The sequence below is a fragment of the Aedes albopictus genome, chromosome 2 (assembly GCF_035046485.1).
Source record: "Aedes albopictus strain Foshan chromosome 2, AalbF5, whole genome shotgun sequence".
Taxonomy (NCBI): Eukaryota; Metazoa; Arthropoda; class Insecta; order Diptera; family Culicidae; genus Aedes; species Aedes albopictus.
Genome location: NC_085137.1, coordinates 499,626,065 through 499,642,812, shown reverse-complemented (window position 1 = coordinate 499,642,812; position 16,748 = coordinate 499,626,065). Strand labels below are relative to the sequence as shown.

At 37.2% G+C, this 16,748-nt stretch overlaps 1 protein-coding gene and 1 long non-coding RNA gene across 3 annotated transcripts in view; one reads left to right on the top strand and one right to left on the bottom strand.

Moving 5' to 3' along the window:
- LOC109409075 (calcyphosin-like protein) overlaps window positions 1–16,748 on the top strand; it is a 54,026-nt gene that overhangs the window by 20,190 nt on the left and 17,088 nt on the right. The gene's annotated exons all lie outside the window — the stretch shown is intronic.
- LOC134287495 (uncharacterized) lies at window positions 2,451–3,102 on the bottom strand. Its single transcript, XR_009997342.1, has 2 exons — window positions 2,703–3,102; window positions 2,451–2,642 (listed from the first exon to the last, which is right to left on the bottom strand). It is a non-coding gene; the product is annotated as an uncharacterized LOC134287495 (long non-coding RNA).

Sequence of the window (16,748 nt, the reverse complement as noted above, 5' to 3'; positions counted from 1 at the left end):
GAAGATGTGCAATATGGGTATATTTGGTATGGAGAAGATCTCCGGAGTCCAAACGTGGCGACCATAATATCCAAGATGGTGGTCTAAAATCCAAGATGGCAGCTCGAAATTCAAGATAGCGGCTTTTTCTTAAGATTTTAAGACTCAAACATCAAAAGCCATATAAGCGATACGATTTCTGGTGTCATAAAATGGATTCTTGTTAAAGTGCTATATAGTTTCTTACCGATTTTAGCAACACTCGTTTCTGTCTACTCCCGATTTTGGCAACATCCATTTTGTCAACATTTTCTTCCCGATTTTGGCAACACCCGTTTTTGGCAACAATTTCTAACCGATTTTGGCAACACCCGTTTTTTGTAACATTTTTTTACCGATTTTGGCAACACCCGATTTTTTTTTACTTTTTCGTTTATGGGCATCACTGAGCCGATATCTTTTGTTTTTACATTGATTTTATGTTAGTTTGGGAAGCCGAAGTACTCGCGGCTGTTTCGAGGTTAAGGATTGAAGAAAAAAAAATATTGATTGATTTGTTTATATTTAAGAGACTTTCAGCCTTTGGCTCGAAAACAAAATAAAATAAAATTGGGAAGGAGGGATTTATGGGTTTCAAATTAAATTATTTGCTAACTTACACTAAAAACATTGATGTTACAAATTGTCCATATCTGAAACGGAACCAAAAAAAAAGGACTTTATCGGTAGACACCGACAAGAAGAGGACAACACAACCAAAAGGCGGACAACGAAAACAAGGAACGTACTCATCAAACTCTGACATCAACACGTTTCAAATCCTGATAAACACATCCGATTTTGGCATCTCAAATTTTTGACAAAATTTTTTAATCGCAAAATCATCTTAAATACATGTATTCAGCTTTACCTTTATTAAAAAAATATAAATTCATTAAGTTTTCAAAAACGACTTTTTTTTAAATCATGACGTAATTTATGAACGTCACATAGGAGGCGTTTTGTGACTTGTGAATAGTCCATATTCATAATATAAGTCAAAATAACGTATAAAAGTTGTAAAATCAGAATTTTTTTTACCGATTTTGGCAACATAAAATTCCCCTAATGTTGCCAAAATCGGTAAGAAACTGTATTCATCAACATGTCACTTGAGTTTTGTTGAAATTGGTTTTCGAAGGCACGAGAAAAGCGCCAGCACCGCTAGGTGGATTAACTAGGGTTTTTAATTCAGATTTTCCAATATTTTCAATTTCTACTCGGGAATCGAGTAGCTACGCATTGCATCTAAAAAATGACAATAAACTGCAAATTTGTGTTGCTTCTAATATTTATTGAACATTGGTAACGGCCATAAACTTCAAATCAGATTATCGACTCCGAACCGGAACGACTTTGATCGGTTAATTAAACAAAACAATTTAGTTCAAGAGTTCTAGAGTGCGTCGTCGTCGTCGTTAGATGTTCAGAAGCACCACGTTGGTTGCTTGGTTGTTTGCAAGGTTTCGCCAACATCGTCGTGTAAGATTGAATTGAAACCTATACCCTCTGGCTGGCTAGAGGCAACGATTCGGTCCGCTTGATGGAGCAAAATTTATTTCGCGCTTGGCCGGTTTTACCCTTTGTATTCTTGTTACTTACTACCTAGTGCTTTTCTGAATCATCGGCGCAGATTCACAGAAGGAGGAAGTGTTCCAGGCTAACATCGTTTATTTTGTATGCAGAGTAAACAGCGCTGAGCGTCGAAGGGTGCGTCATTTGAATTCGTATGTGTAAAAGTTGGAATATTATTACTTAATCGCGGAATTTTTTTGTTTTACGTGCTACTGCTACTAAATGGCAAGAAATAATTCCAATAATTGTTTTTGCTTATTTTGATCATTTGCCGGAATGGTAGGGAAACTCAGCCCAAGCCAGGCAGACAAAACCAGGCAGATTTCCCTATGAAAAGAGGCAACTTCCGGTTTTTCTTGCTATTAATTCAGGTTTTCTGGTGATTTTATCATCAGCCAAGTGTTTCCAAGAAGTTTGAGAAACACATGGAGACGCATGGTTGTTGATACCTACGGTATTCCATGTTGGAGGTCATTCAAATATGACGACCATCGTTTAGAAGAGAGATCTGTAAAAGTGTGCCACTCCATGTATTGAGTATACCAATAAAAGCATGACAAAGGTGGATATGGGGTCTGAAATGCCCGAAGCATGATAGACGTCATTTTTGAATGTCGTCATTAAGTGGCATCTTACCCCATGGCAGATGACCTTTTTGCACCTCTTCCATTTTCCGAACCAACCTTTAAAATAGCTAAAATCGTTTTTGTTGAAAATTCATGAAAACGCATGTATCATCAACGATGTTTAGAAAGTAGACGAATTCACGAAGATACCTGTGCTTCCTGAAGATATATCATGATTATGAAAGAAGTTTGGGAGATGGCTTAGCAGTCTTGGAGGAAATTGAAAACTAGTTGTTTAAAACTTTCCCGACGTTTCGATCCGTTTGGGATCTTTTTCAAGGGTTCTAAAATAGTTTAATTATCGTATTATAAAATAATGTTACATTGGTATAATTTGACTTCTAGTTACCGATTTGCTACTGTTTTTTCGTCAAGATTGGTTTTGTATAACGTGAAAATGTCATATGAAAAAATGGTCTGTTTCTGGAAGAGTCAATAGTTAATTCTAGATTTTCGTGGTCACGTTTTTCTCAGTGTACTCACTTCGACTTGGTCCGACTAAGTTTGACGGTTTGTGCGTCGGATAATCCGCAATATTCTGCGCTGGTCGAATTCGGGCACACTGTTTTGCTGTCTTCCACCATTGCTTTTCATATTTCATTTCAACGTCATTGTGTGTGTCAGGGTGTTTTACATTAGTGTTTGTGTTTACAATTTTTGAGTATTTCTTCAAGTTTGTTTTGATCATCAGTTTCGTCTCATATTTCTCTCATTTTTCAATGTGTGTAACAGTCCTGCATAAGCTGTATGGAGATTATCAGTGTCAGTGCGTTTATTTACAGTGTGGTTTGTGTTGTATATGTGGCAGCTCTCAAGAATATTTAAGTTGTTTGTTTTGAATGTTCTGTCTATTATTTTCGTCTCTTCTAGTTTGAAATTATGGTTGGTGTCAGCTATATGACTCGGTTTTGTCCCTTCCCAGAGAACCTCTGTGTCAGTATTTGTGTGCCCCTTATCAAGTAGTGTTTTTAGTTTCTTCACATTTGACCGATGTCCAGATATTCGTTGCTTTAATTTCGTGCTCGTCATCCCTATGTAGCACGATTCACAGTCCGCGCAGTCTATTACGTTGCTCATTTCCATGTCTGGTGTTTTGTCTTTGACACCAACCATAATTTCAAACTAGAAACGCGAGTGTGTTGTGGATTGGCATCTAAGCCGAAAAAGAGATGAATTTGTGAAAAAAGGAACACATGGTGTGGCGTCGGAGTCAGTTTGGCTTTCTGTTCCGCAGAATCGTTACATGTTCTGTGGCTTAGTTGGTTAAAGCGCCGGTCTAGCGAATACGGAGTCGTGGGTTCGAATCTCACCAGAACACGATTTTTTTTTCACAAATTTGATCTCTCAATTTGTCAATTAGCAACACTTCGTTTTTTTAGTATATTTCACTGCTATTTCAATTTCAATAGATGGGTAGAAGTCTTTTTTTGATGCATTCCTTTATGTTATTTTCACCTTTTATTGTTCCTGTTGTGAAATACGAAGAATTGTTTAAACCGCATGAACAATTGGCTTATCACACCAAAAACTTTTTCCCAATTTTTTCAGTTCTGATGTACCCTGCATCATCCAGCACATCTGTCCCCTGCTCAGCGTTGAAAAATTGCGGTCCCGGATGTGTACTAGTATGCCAATTCTCGAAACGACAACTTTTTGGAACACCATTTGTGCAGAATTCATCTGCTAGTCGCTAAGCTAATTCAACCCATCGATCAAAATTTCTCACTTTTTTCCGTTTTCTTTGAATAAGTTGCCGAAGTGAACAATGGTTTAACACACTGAGCAAAAATTTTTATTTTTTTGTTTAGTTTTAACTCTATACTACTGGTAAACAGATGTCCACTTTCTTTAATGAACAGTCCTCATAATGCCTTCGGGAATTGCTCTGGCAGCTCCTCTGAGAATTCTAATAGGACTCCATCCAAGAATTTCTCTAGGAGTTGGAGTTTCTCTGGGATTTCCTCTAAGACCTCCTCCGGGAATTTTTCTAGGGGTTCTCCAGAGATCGTGAACTCCGACAAGAATTCCATCGGAATACCCGATGGAACTCCTAGAGGAAACTTCTGGAAGAAGAATTCTGTATGCAGCTTCCGGAGGAATCTCCAAAGAAACTCCAGGAGAAATCTCTGAAGGAACTGCTAGAGGAATTCGCAGAAGAAACTTCCGGAATTTTCGGAGAAATTTCTAGACGAATTTCCAGAGGGTTTCTAGAGAAATTTTTAGTGGAACTCCTAAAGAAATTTCCAGAGAAACTTCTGGAATTTCCGAAGGAACTCCTGGAGAAATTCCGCATGGAACTTCCAAAGCAATTCCCTGAGGAGCATCTAGAGATATTTTCAGTGGAACTCCTACAGGACATCCCGGTGCAACTCATGGAGGAATTCCCGAAGGCACTGCAAAAATAGTTCCCGGAGGAACTGCTAGACGAATTCCCGCAGAAATCTTTCGAAATGCACGGAGGAATTTCTTGAGGATTTCCTTACGAAATTCCTATAAGGAGCATCAGGGGAAATTTTTGAATGAACTGCAAGACGAGCTCCCGGAAGAAAATTTCGAAATTCCTAGAGGATTTCTTAGAGCAAACTTCAGTGGAACTTCCAGGGGATTTCTTGGAGGAACTCCTTGAGAACTTCCAGGTGGAGCTCATAGAGGAATTCCCGAAGGGGCCTATAAAAATTCCTGCAGAAATTGTTAGAAGAATTCCCATTGAAACTTTCAGAGGAATTCCCTGAGGAACTCCTACATGAATTCCCGGAGGATCCCCTAGAGAAATGTTCAGTGGAATTAATACAGGAATTCCTAGTTCCTAGATCAATTCAATACGTAGCTTTCGGTAGAGCTCCCAGAAACACTCCAGGGATTTTTTTTTTCGGAGGAACTGTTATAGGAATTTCAAGAAGATACTTGTGGGGTAGTTTCTGGAGTAATTCCCAGGGGATTTCCTAGAGAAATTTTCAGGACAGCTCTTACATTCCCATTCGAAGTAATAGAGGAATCTCCAGTGGAACTCTTTTGGGAATTATTGACTGGGGAATTTCCAGAGGAACTACTAGAGAAATTTCCAGTAGAACTCCACGATAAATTCCCGGAAAAACTCCTAGAAAATTTTTCGAACGAACACAGAGTAATTTCCAGTAGAACTCATAGAGAAATTAGCAGGGGCATTCATAAATGAACTACCAGAGGAAATTCCAACAGCCATTCTCAGTGAAACACCTAGAGGAATTTCCGAATTTTCTGGATGAACTTCTACAGTAATTCCCGGAGAAAATCGTAGAGGAATTCCTGGAGGAACTCCTAGAGGAATTCCCGGAATACTCCAACATGGATTTCCGGAAGAGCTCTCACAGCTTTTGCTAATTTAGCATTTTCTTTTTTCTTACTCACTCTCCTAAACAAACACGAGAAAGACAAAAATGAAAGACGGTGCACTGGAACCCCTTTGGATCCCGCGCTTTTTCATGTTCATCAGAGAGCATGAATTAGAAAAAAGAAAAAGTTAGAAACGCCAATGTTCAACATAAATTTCCGGTGGAACTCCTACATGTCTTGCCGGAGGAACTGCTAGAGGATTTCCTAGTGGAACTCCTAGAGTGATTTCTGAAAAAAAAAACTATTCAAAGAACTCATGGAGAAGGTCTTAGAGGAATTCCGGACGGAATTCATAGACGAACTCGCAGTGAAATTCCCGCAGGAACTCCTAGATCAATTCACGGAAGAATTCCTAGAACAATTCCTGGAGAAGCCCCTAGATCGGTGATTCCCAAAGTGGGCGAAATCGCCCCCCAGGCGGTGAAAATCATGCCGAAGGGGGCGAAAATGTGGAAAACCAAAATTGGGGGGCGAGAATACTAAAAAAGGGGGCGATTTTTTGAATAATTGGAAAAAATCAAAAGTATTGAAATACAAGTCCAGAATGTCAACTAAATCATTAAAAATCCCTAACATTTGGTTGTTTCCAGGATTATTGAAAAATGTCTGTTTTGAGATCGACTACATTTTACAGATTTTTTTTCCGATTCAGACTTTTCGTCAAAATTTCAAGAACAAAAAAACACAAATAAGACTGCTATATAATTTCCTAAATAAGGAATTATGGAGATCTAATGTTATACATGTTAAGAAACTATGAAGAAACTTTTATAAGAGATTTTGAGAAGAACCGTTTTTTACTTGATCAGAAAGTTTTGTTTTTAATTCATGGGCGTTTTTTTCATGGAATTTTCAATCAAAATCATGATGTTTCAGACGAATTTCAGAACACGTTTTGGATGGGAGCTATCACACTTTGTTTGAACATTTCAAACTTATTACTAGTAGCTATTTCGATTTTCTACGAATTCAGCGTTGATTTCCCTCAAAACCGAGTAATGACTGTTGCATATTTACTTATTTGACAATAGAAGTTCCTCCAATTTATACTGGCTTTTCATTATTTGCATTTACTTTGAAAAGCTGACTACATTTGAAAAAACACAGATATATTCCTGATTCGTTCTTTCTGTATAAAACATATTTTTGAAATTGTATTTCAATATCCCACCAGTAGTAGAACCTTTTTCAAAAACACTAGTACAATATCTGGTGTAAGATAACGAGTTTTCGTAAATGTTTACAGTCCGTTCTGTTTGCTCGTTTTTGTTCAAGAATATGTATAGCACAAACATGATTTCAAAATGTATTGTTATGCATGCAATAATGCGTTTTTTTTTTAATAAGAGAGATACTAATTTAGATACATTAAATATCAGTTTCGCCACAGTAGTGTCAAATAGTGGGGTTTTGAGGGCTTCAGCTCAACAAAGTTTCAGCCTTTTTTCATAAAACAAATAAATCTCATTTAGGGGGGCGAAAAAGTTTTTCTCAAGCTCCAAGGGGGCGATAACTCCTAAAAGTTTGGGAAACACTGTCCTAGATGAATACATAGATAAATATGAAGTTCAACTTCTAGTGGAATTCCCGGAGGAATTCTCGGAGGAACTCCTAAAGTAGGCCCCGGAGGAAATCATAGATGAACTCGCAGAGATACTTTTAGAGGAATTCTCAGTGGAACTCTAAGAAGAACTCCCGGAGGAATTCATAGAGGAATTCCGGGAGGAACTCATAGATGGATTCCTGTAAAAACTATTAGACACATTCTACCGTGACGTTACAACGTTTTGACGCATTCGTAGTCAGATTTTCCTCCATAACTCTTAAAAACGAGCGTAAACAGCAAAATATTTTTTCATATTCGGATTCCTTGTAAAATTTCTGATTTATTTGACCTATTGAATATTTAGTTTTCATTAGAAAAACGTGTTCGAAATGCGTATTTGTAGCGTGACGTTACAACGCGTTAGAATCCGACCCTCTCTAACGCGCTAACAACATCTTAAAAAATCTGCTTATGATATTCTGAATTTTTTTTCCACCATTCAAATTTATTGGTTTGTTCTTCAATTCAATGGAATAAAACATTTAAATTTCGGATTTGTTTTTGAATAATTGACTTTTACATTTCGTGACGTTACAACGCCCGTTCAGTTTCAAACAGGGTTCTGCTCGCGTTGTAACGTCACGAAAATGCACATCATGTTAAAATCAGAATAATCAGCCAAATTTACCCAAATTTGTGGATATATCATTGCATTATCTTCACTGCTTCAAGGGGAACTTTATTCTATTGAAAATCTGTTTTGTGATAAATGGCTCGGAGGGCCAAGTTATTGCTATCAATAGTATGAATACTCCTTCATGAAGGTTAATGAGACCGGCACCCATCTTCGGTTTAGTACCACCCATATTCTTCTAGTTTTGTTCCAAAGACTGGCGCGCTGAGATCCATTACTTTGCACCGCCAGATATTTAAATTTTTCAGCATATAATTCATCACGCCGTCGAGATAGGGCACACTCTACCGTGACGTTACAACGTTTCTACGCATTCGTAGTCAGATTTATCACTGTAATTCATAAAAGCGACTGTAAACCTCAAAATATTTTATCATATTCAGATTCCTTGTAAAATTCCCGATATGTTGGACCTTTTTAACATTTAGTTTTCATTATAAAAACTTGTTTAAATTGCTTATTAGTAGCGTGACAGTACAACGCGCTAGAATTCGACCCCCTCTACCGCGCAACCAACATCTTGAAAAATTTGCTCGGATTTTTAATTTAAACTGAAAGTTTCTTCCACCATTGAAATTTATTGGTTTGTTCTTCAATGCAGAGAAATAAAACATACACATTTCGGATTCGTTTTTGGATAATCGATTTATACATTTCGTGACGCTACTACGCACGTTTAGTATCAAACAGGGTTCTGCTCGCGTTGTAACGTCACGAAATTGCACATCATTTTTGAATCAGAATAATCAGACAAAATTGCCCGAATTTGTGAATATATTATTGCATTATTTTTACTGCTCCCAGAGCAACTTTATTCTATTAAAAATCCGTTTTGTGATAAATGGCTCGGAGGGCCAAGTTATTGCTATCAGCAGTATGAAAACTCCTTCATGAAAGTTAATGGTACCCATCTTCGGTCTAGTACCACCCATATTCATCTATTATTGTTCCAAAGCCTGAACCGTTGATATTCATTACTTCGCACCGCCAGATATTTAGATTTTGCAGCATAAAACTAATCACGCCGTCGAATTAAACATTTTTTTCAATAATTTATGCAATGTCATTGATTCATTGATTGATTGATTTGACTTTATTAAACAGACTTTCAGCCCTTGGCTGGTTCGTTTCTAGGATCATTGATTTAATTAAAAACGCTTTAAGACAGTGTTTCCCAAACTTTTAGGAGTTATCGCCCCCTTGGAGCTTGAGAAAAACTTTTTCGCCCCCCTAAATGAGATTTATTTGTTTTATGAAAAAAGGCTGAAACTTTGTTGAGCTGAAGCCCTCAAAACCCCACTATTTGACACTACTGTGGCGAAACTGATATTTAATGTATCTAAATTAGTATCTCTCTTATTAAAAAAACGCATTATTGCATGCATAACAATACATTTTGAAATCATGTTTGTGCTATACATATTCTTGAACAAAAACGAGCAAACAGAACGGACTGTAAACATTTACGAAAACTCGTTATCTTACACCAGATATTGTACTAGTGTTTTTGAAAAAGGTTCTACTACTGGTGGGATATTGAAATACAATTTCAAAAATATGTTTTATACAGAAAGAACGAATCAGGAATATATCTGTGTATTTTCAAATGTAGTCAGCTTTTCAAAGTAAATGCAAATAATGAAAAGCCAGTATAAATTGGAGGAACTTCTATTGTCAAATAAGTAAATATGCAACAGTCATTACTCGGTTTTGAGGGAAATCAACGCTGAATTCGTAGAAAATCGAAATAGCTACTAGTAATAAGTTTGAAATTTTCAAACAAAGTGTGATAGCTCCCATCCAAAACGTGTTCTGAAATTCGTCTGAAACATCATGATTTTGATTGAAAATTCCATGAAAAAAACGCCCATGAATTAAAAACAAAACTTTCTGATCAAGTAAAAAACGGTTCTTCTCAAAATCTCTTATAAAAGTATCTTCATAGTTTCTTAACATGTATAACATTAGATCTCCATAATTCCTTATTTAGGAAATTATATAGCAGTCTTATTTGTGTTTTTTTGTTCTTGAAATTTTGACGAAAACTCTGAATCGGAAAAAAAATCTGTAAAATGTAGTCGATCTCAAAACAGACATTTTTCAATAATCCTAGAAACAACCAAATTTGAAATGTTAGGGATTTTTAATGATTTAGTTGACATTCTGGACTTGTATTTCAATACTTTTGATTTTTTCCAATTATTCAAAAAATCGCCCCCTTTTTTAGTATTCTCGCCCCCCAATTATGGTTTTCCACATTTTCGCCCCCTTCGGCATGATTTTCACCGCCTGGGGGGCGATTTCGCCCACTTTGGGAATCACCGCTTTAAGATGTGCGAGCAGTTATTGAACCAAAGACATACCTGAGGATCTGCATACCACTTAGGGGCATCAATTTCTGTGATTCCAGAGACAAATAGACCTAATTCTGACAAAAAAAATCCATCCTATATATGTCGGAGTCATAATTAGTTAGAGAGTTAGAGTCTTTTGCAAAGTTGTTTGATAAGTCAAAAACTTATAGCTGATTTACTATTGGATGTGAGATTCAGACACACTGGGCGACGCTTATTAAAAGTTTAGAATAGTTTAGAATTCCTCAAAAAGTTTTCAACATATTTTGATTAGTTGAGAAACTATTTTTTGGCAAAATATTTAGGCACTTTATAAGAAGTTACAACATGTTGAATATTTTTTGAATAAATATAAAGTGCATTATTTTTCAAAATTTCAACTACCACTAGTCAGTTAGAAACTTGAACTAAACGGCTTTTAAACTGAAAATTCTTGACAAGATGAACAGCTTTTCCAAATACATCAACATTCTAAAAGTCTAAAGTCTAAGTAATTAGAGTCACGAGATAGAGAAACGCGCCACTTGGGCGGTGGCTTCTATATTCGTCTGTTTTCCACTATAACTCAGTCAAATTTGAACCAACTGACACAACTTTTGGAATGTGATGAGATAGGTATAGTATCTTCCCGTGTACAACATTGCAAGTCAATTGGTTCAAAATTGACTGAGTTATAGTGAAAAACAGAGGAATATAGAAGCCACCGCCCAAGTGGCGCGATACCCTATATGAGTTTCAATTTCGTAGGTGTTACGTCTGTTTGTCGGTGATTCTTGTTATATCATAAATAGATGTAACACTGACGTAATATCCATCCCATATATTTCAAGATCCTAACTATTTAGACAGTTGGTGTCCTCGACAAAATTGTTTGGCTGGTCAAGAACTTTCAATTGATGGGCCGTATGATTTCAAATCCTTCCACTAGGAGGCGCTAGAGCGCATACACATTTTTTGTTTTACTTATCTCAGGATCGTGATTAATTGGAAAGATGGTTGCTTCATTAAAGTATTTTGGTAGATCACTAGACTTTCAGTTTAATAGCCGTATGGTATTAATTTCTGCCACACAGTGGTGGTAGTTGCAAATTTTCAAAAGCATGCCAATTAATTACCCAAAACACATTCAACAAGCCGTAACTTTTTATAAAATATATAAAAAATCTCAAATTTTGACTGATAGTTCCTCATTTTGTTATCTGTAATTTCTACAATTTTGGACTTGATTGGTTAGCTCTACACAAAGATGGAGCGCTTTAAGCAGAATCATATTTTTGACTGTGTTCTATTGACTTTTATATTTAAGAAATAAGTGAATCAAATCAAATTTAATTTTGAAAGTTAAGAATTATATATTGATCTTTGATTACAATTTGATTTGAATACAATATGTCCAAAGTGAAAAAGTTCCAGCTTGTAGAATACTTTTCAAGAAATTCTAATCCCTTGCCTGCTTTTGCAAAATGGAAACTAACGTCTTCTAGTGGCAAAATCTCACATCTATTGGTAAATCAAGTGCAAGTCCTTTACTTACCAAACAACTTTGCCGAAGAAATCGTATTTCTATGTAAAAGGGACCCTGAGAACTTTAAATCAAACTATCCATCAACTGTAAGTCTTTGACCAACTTAATAACTTTGTAATTTCATAAGTGTTTTGTCTGTTGTCACAGAAATTTTCGGTTTGAGTGGTATTAGATTACGATTAAAAAATTTTACAATATCGCAGTACAATTACATCGTAGATTTTGGCCAAACACCATCATCAAGAGCATACAAAATTTCATATTTGTAACGTTTTCCGTATTGGAATGAAATTCAAAAATGCTGATTTTTCGTGACGCTACAACACAATAAAAACCCATACTATGATCAGCCATATTTCAGAGTTGTAAAGTTTTCCGATTAAAAATCTTTTTATGCTAAAAAATCTACATACATTTATCTACAAATGATGGAAGACTTTTGAAAAATCAGTGTGTTGGTGTTTAAAATACGATAGTTTGGATGAAAAGTGTGCTTAAAAGACTTAAAATCACGATTTTAATGTTAATCTTAATCGTCGTTCAATTTATATTTATTGTCACACTAATGTCATGTCGAATACATTTTTGGATGACAAAAGTAATGTAGAATGTGATAAAAATGTCAAATATGCCATAACTCAACTTTGAAAAATTGGTATTGATGATACGGGGCCCGTAGAATGTGTCATTAGAGGAATTCCTGGAGCAGCTCCAAAAGGAATTCCCAAAGGAATTCATAGACGATCTCACAGTGAAACGCAAGAACACCTAGAACATTTTCTGGAGGTGCCCCTAGAGAAATTCCTGGGGAAGCTCCTAGAGGAATTCATAGACGAACATGCAGTGAAACTCCTAGTGAAATTCTCGGAGGAGATCTTAGGGAATTCCCAGAGAAGCTCCTCGAGAAATTCCCTGGAGGAATTCATAGATCAACTTGCAGTGATACTCCGAGAAGAATTCACGGAGGAACTCCTAGATGACTTCCCAGAGGAACTCCTAGATTACTTCCCGGAGAAACTCCTAGTGGAGTTTCTGGAGGAACTCCTAGAGAAATACCTGGAGGAACTCCTGAAGGAATTCTTGGAGAAGCTCCTAGAGGAATTCGCGAAGGAATTCATAGACGAACTCGCAGTGAAACTTCTAGTGGGATTACTGCAGGAACTCCTTGATCAATTCACGGAAGAAATCCTAGAACAATTCCTGGAGGAATTCCTAGAGGAATCCTTGGAGGAACTTCTAGAAGAATTCCTGGAGGAACTCCTGGAGAAATTTCTGGAAGAGTTCATAATAGAATTCCTGGAGGAACCCCTAGAACAATTCCTGGAGAAGCTCTTAGAGGAATTCATAGACGAACATGCAGTGGAACTTTTAGTGGAGTTCCCGGAGGAACTCCTAGAGCAATTTCTGGAGAACTCCTAGTAGAATTCCGAAGCTCCTAGAGAAACACGCGGAGGAGGTGTTATGAATTTTCTCTTTCCTCTTTGAGGAATTCTCGGAGGAACTCCTAAAGTAAGTCCCGGTGGAACTTCTAGAGGAATTCCTTGAAAAACTTCTAGAGGTATTCCTGGAGGATTTCCTACAAGAATTTCTGGAACACTCCTACAGAAAATCATAGATGAACATGCAGTGTAACTCCTAGTGGAATTCTCGGAGGATTTCCTAGAACGATTTCTGGAGGACTCCTAGTGGAATTCCGAAACTCGTAGATGAACTCACAGTGATACTCCTAGAGGAATTCTCGGTGGAACTCCTAGAAGAATTCCCAGAGGAACTTCTAGTGGAATTCCTGGAGGAACCCTGTCGAGGAATTTATGGAAACTTCTAGTGGAATTCACGAGAAGTCCTGTAGGAGTTTCACTGATAATTCGTCTTAAAGTTCCTCCACACTTTTCAGGATGCTTTCACGTACTGGCTGCGTTTGTATTAGATTAGATTAGATTAGATTAGATCAAGTTCCCTTAGGATATCCGCTGAAAATTGCTGTCCCTCCGGTTATTCATTTCGAAATTCCCACAGGAATTCCGGAAGTTCCTTCCGGGAGCTAGCAGTTCCTCCACAACATTTCTCGCGGAGTTCTACTGGAAATTCCTATAGGGGTTCCAATTCCTCTAACAATACATCCTGGAATTCCGAGCGTGCTTTTGGATTTTTTTTTCTAGCAGTTAAAAATGTGACAGAGGGTGGGGTAAAACGAACTTTTTAGAACCTTGTACGGTGTTCAATAATTAAATATTGAAATTTTGAGAATTATTCTCCTTTACTCAAATCATGAAGATCCTCCCACTCCGATTCGTAACATTGAGTTTTTTCTTCTTTCTATTTCCACTATCCACATTAAATAGCAATTCTTCATCTTTAACAAGTCGTTTGGCAAGCAGTCTTTCAAACGTTAAAAGAAATGGAAACTAGCAAATATTATTAAATTATTGTTAACATTTCAAAGGATGGAGTTCATCATAAAAAATGTAGGAAATTTAAATATGGACTTTCGAAACACATTCCTCTAATATATTTGACTGAAACTACAATAGAGTTAATAAACTATAGAGGACGAATGTCGCTGCTGTTCCCTTTGTTCTCGCTCGCAAACATGTCGGGTATCTATCTGTCAAACTGCATACTTTTTCGCTTTGACACTTATAGCCCGGCATATCTCCGCCAGCAAGAGATGTTTCGGCAGCGACGCCAGCGACATTCTTCCTCTATAGTTTATTAACTCTATTGAAACTACTGCCACCTAGCGTTAACTAGCGATACATTTACTGTTGTATCGTTGTATCCTCCTACCATCCAACAAAACGCTATAGTCGTTAGTCACGGAAGGCCGAAACGAATCTGAGTTAATCAGCGATTTCCGTTCCTCTCACCTGTAGTTGAAAACGAAAGTTCTTCGTTTACTTCGCAGCCATTACCTAGTTTCGTTCACCTGCTTGCTGCCTTGTCTCTGTATACTGAGAGAAAAAATGTTTCCAACCGCGCTCGGAGAATCCGGTATAGCAAAACAGCGACTCAGCCGGTTTCCTTGGCATTAACCGGTATAAACAAACGCCACCACCATAACCGTAGCACGGTTTGGCGAAATGTAGGTGAAAAGTTTAACCGCACTGATGAACTGGGCTGGGGGTCGTTTTCCAATGGCCGGTGGAAAACAGATTTTCGCAAACAATCAAAACACAACCACCCACCGCACACGGATGAATATGCATAGCTATGGTCGTTCGTTCGTCATGCAATCGTGGGTGTCAAAATTATATTCAATTATTTAGGAACAACCCGTGCTTTTCCGATTGCACTAATTTGACAATGTCAATTCGCCTATTTTGTACCGGGCGGTCAGCAATATCAATTATTCAATTTAGCTATAGGTATTATGCGGGGTGTGGAATTTGGGGCGGTCGATCGATTAATCGATTGATCGGATAGTATTTATTGGGTTGGAAGCCGTACCTATATAAAGCGATTCAAGCTCATGACCACATGGTAGATAGAACTTTGTTGCATTGCATGTTGCATAGATAAAGGAACAAATATGCCAGCGTGCCATATAATCGAGAAAATGACGGCCCATATGATTGATGCCAAACACTTTCACAGACAGAATATGTTGAAATTATTGATTTTCACGTTATCAAAGGTACATAATCAACGTGATGGCTTGTTTGGAGACTGTCATATGCTGTGTCAAGTAAGCTGACGTTTAAGGTGAACACATTTACTAGAATCATCAACCATTAGATTGTATCAACTCGGTACTGTATAGGCCTGTCAGAAGAATGTCCGTCATCTTCATGTTCGCACTATGTCAAACAAACTGGATTATTAATTAGTTGGCTTTTCTGCTATTTCACCCATGCTTTCATCCACCGTAGAACTTCCCAGCCAAGCACATTTCATCTAATAACAACCACCCTACGCTACGGAGGTTCTCAACCGTTGGTTGGCTAGTCGCTGCCTTTTAGCTTTCAGAAAGGGTGCAGGAATTAGGGATTCGTTTTGGTATTGCTGTGTGTGCACACAGCAAAATTATCAATACGATCACGCCTAAAACAACAAATGAATTTGCTATCAATAATACTAAAACAATAATAAAAAGTAAGAAAGGTTGTGTACTAGTCAAAAAGATATTATAGTACAAGATAGAGATTGTCGCTAGTGGTCCCATTGTTCTGGCGTCGGAGCATCTCAGGTACATATCTGTCAAAACGGGATTGTAGCGTAAGGCTGAATTTCAAAAGGCTGTATGCACAAAAGGCTGAATACGAAAGGCTGAAATCAAGAAAGTGTAACATAGGGCTCAAATTACAAAAGGCTGAAAATTCGAAAATGCATGTATAAGTTATAGCACGTCTTCCTTTTCTTGGAGTAACGCCCGAACTGAGATCGAGCCTGCTTCTCAGCTTTCGCATATAGTGTAAAAAGTACGAAGATACTCAATGCCGAAGGGAGCCAAGAAACTTTTCATAATGAAAAGTTCTTGGACCGAACACAAATCGTACGCGTAGCCCTCAGCATGAGCTTATAGTGAAAAGATTAATCGTGCATATCAACGAACACAAAAAGTAACTGATAATATTCATATCGTTAATTTATCCTTCTTCAAATATGAGCTACAGTGGTTTTTCGGTTTTATCACGGTCAAAAAAAAATTTACCGTGATATAAACGAAATCGTGAATTTAGCGAAACGAGAAATAAATGTAAATTTTTTATCTAAAATCGTTTCGCTGCAAAATATATGCGTCGTAGCTTATATTTTTTAACTGTTTTGGTGGATTGGACAATGCTGTATTGATTTTATATTGATTTCGGAATGTTTTAAAACAAGTGTGATAAAAACGAAATGAAAATCGTGATATAATCGAACAGAAAACCGTGAATTTGGGCGAGTAGTAATTAAAACGACTAGTGATAAAACCGAAACGCCACTGTATTCTTTTGAGTCATGTTGTTTTGGAGTTGTTTGTCATTACGGCTACTAAAACAATATCATCAGAGATTTTCCCTTCTTTGATATTTATGCTATTCTTTTGTAAAATACT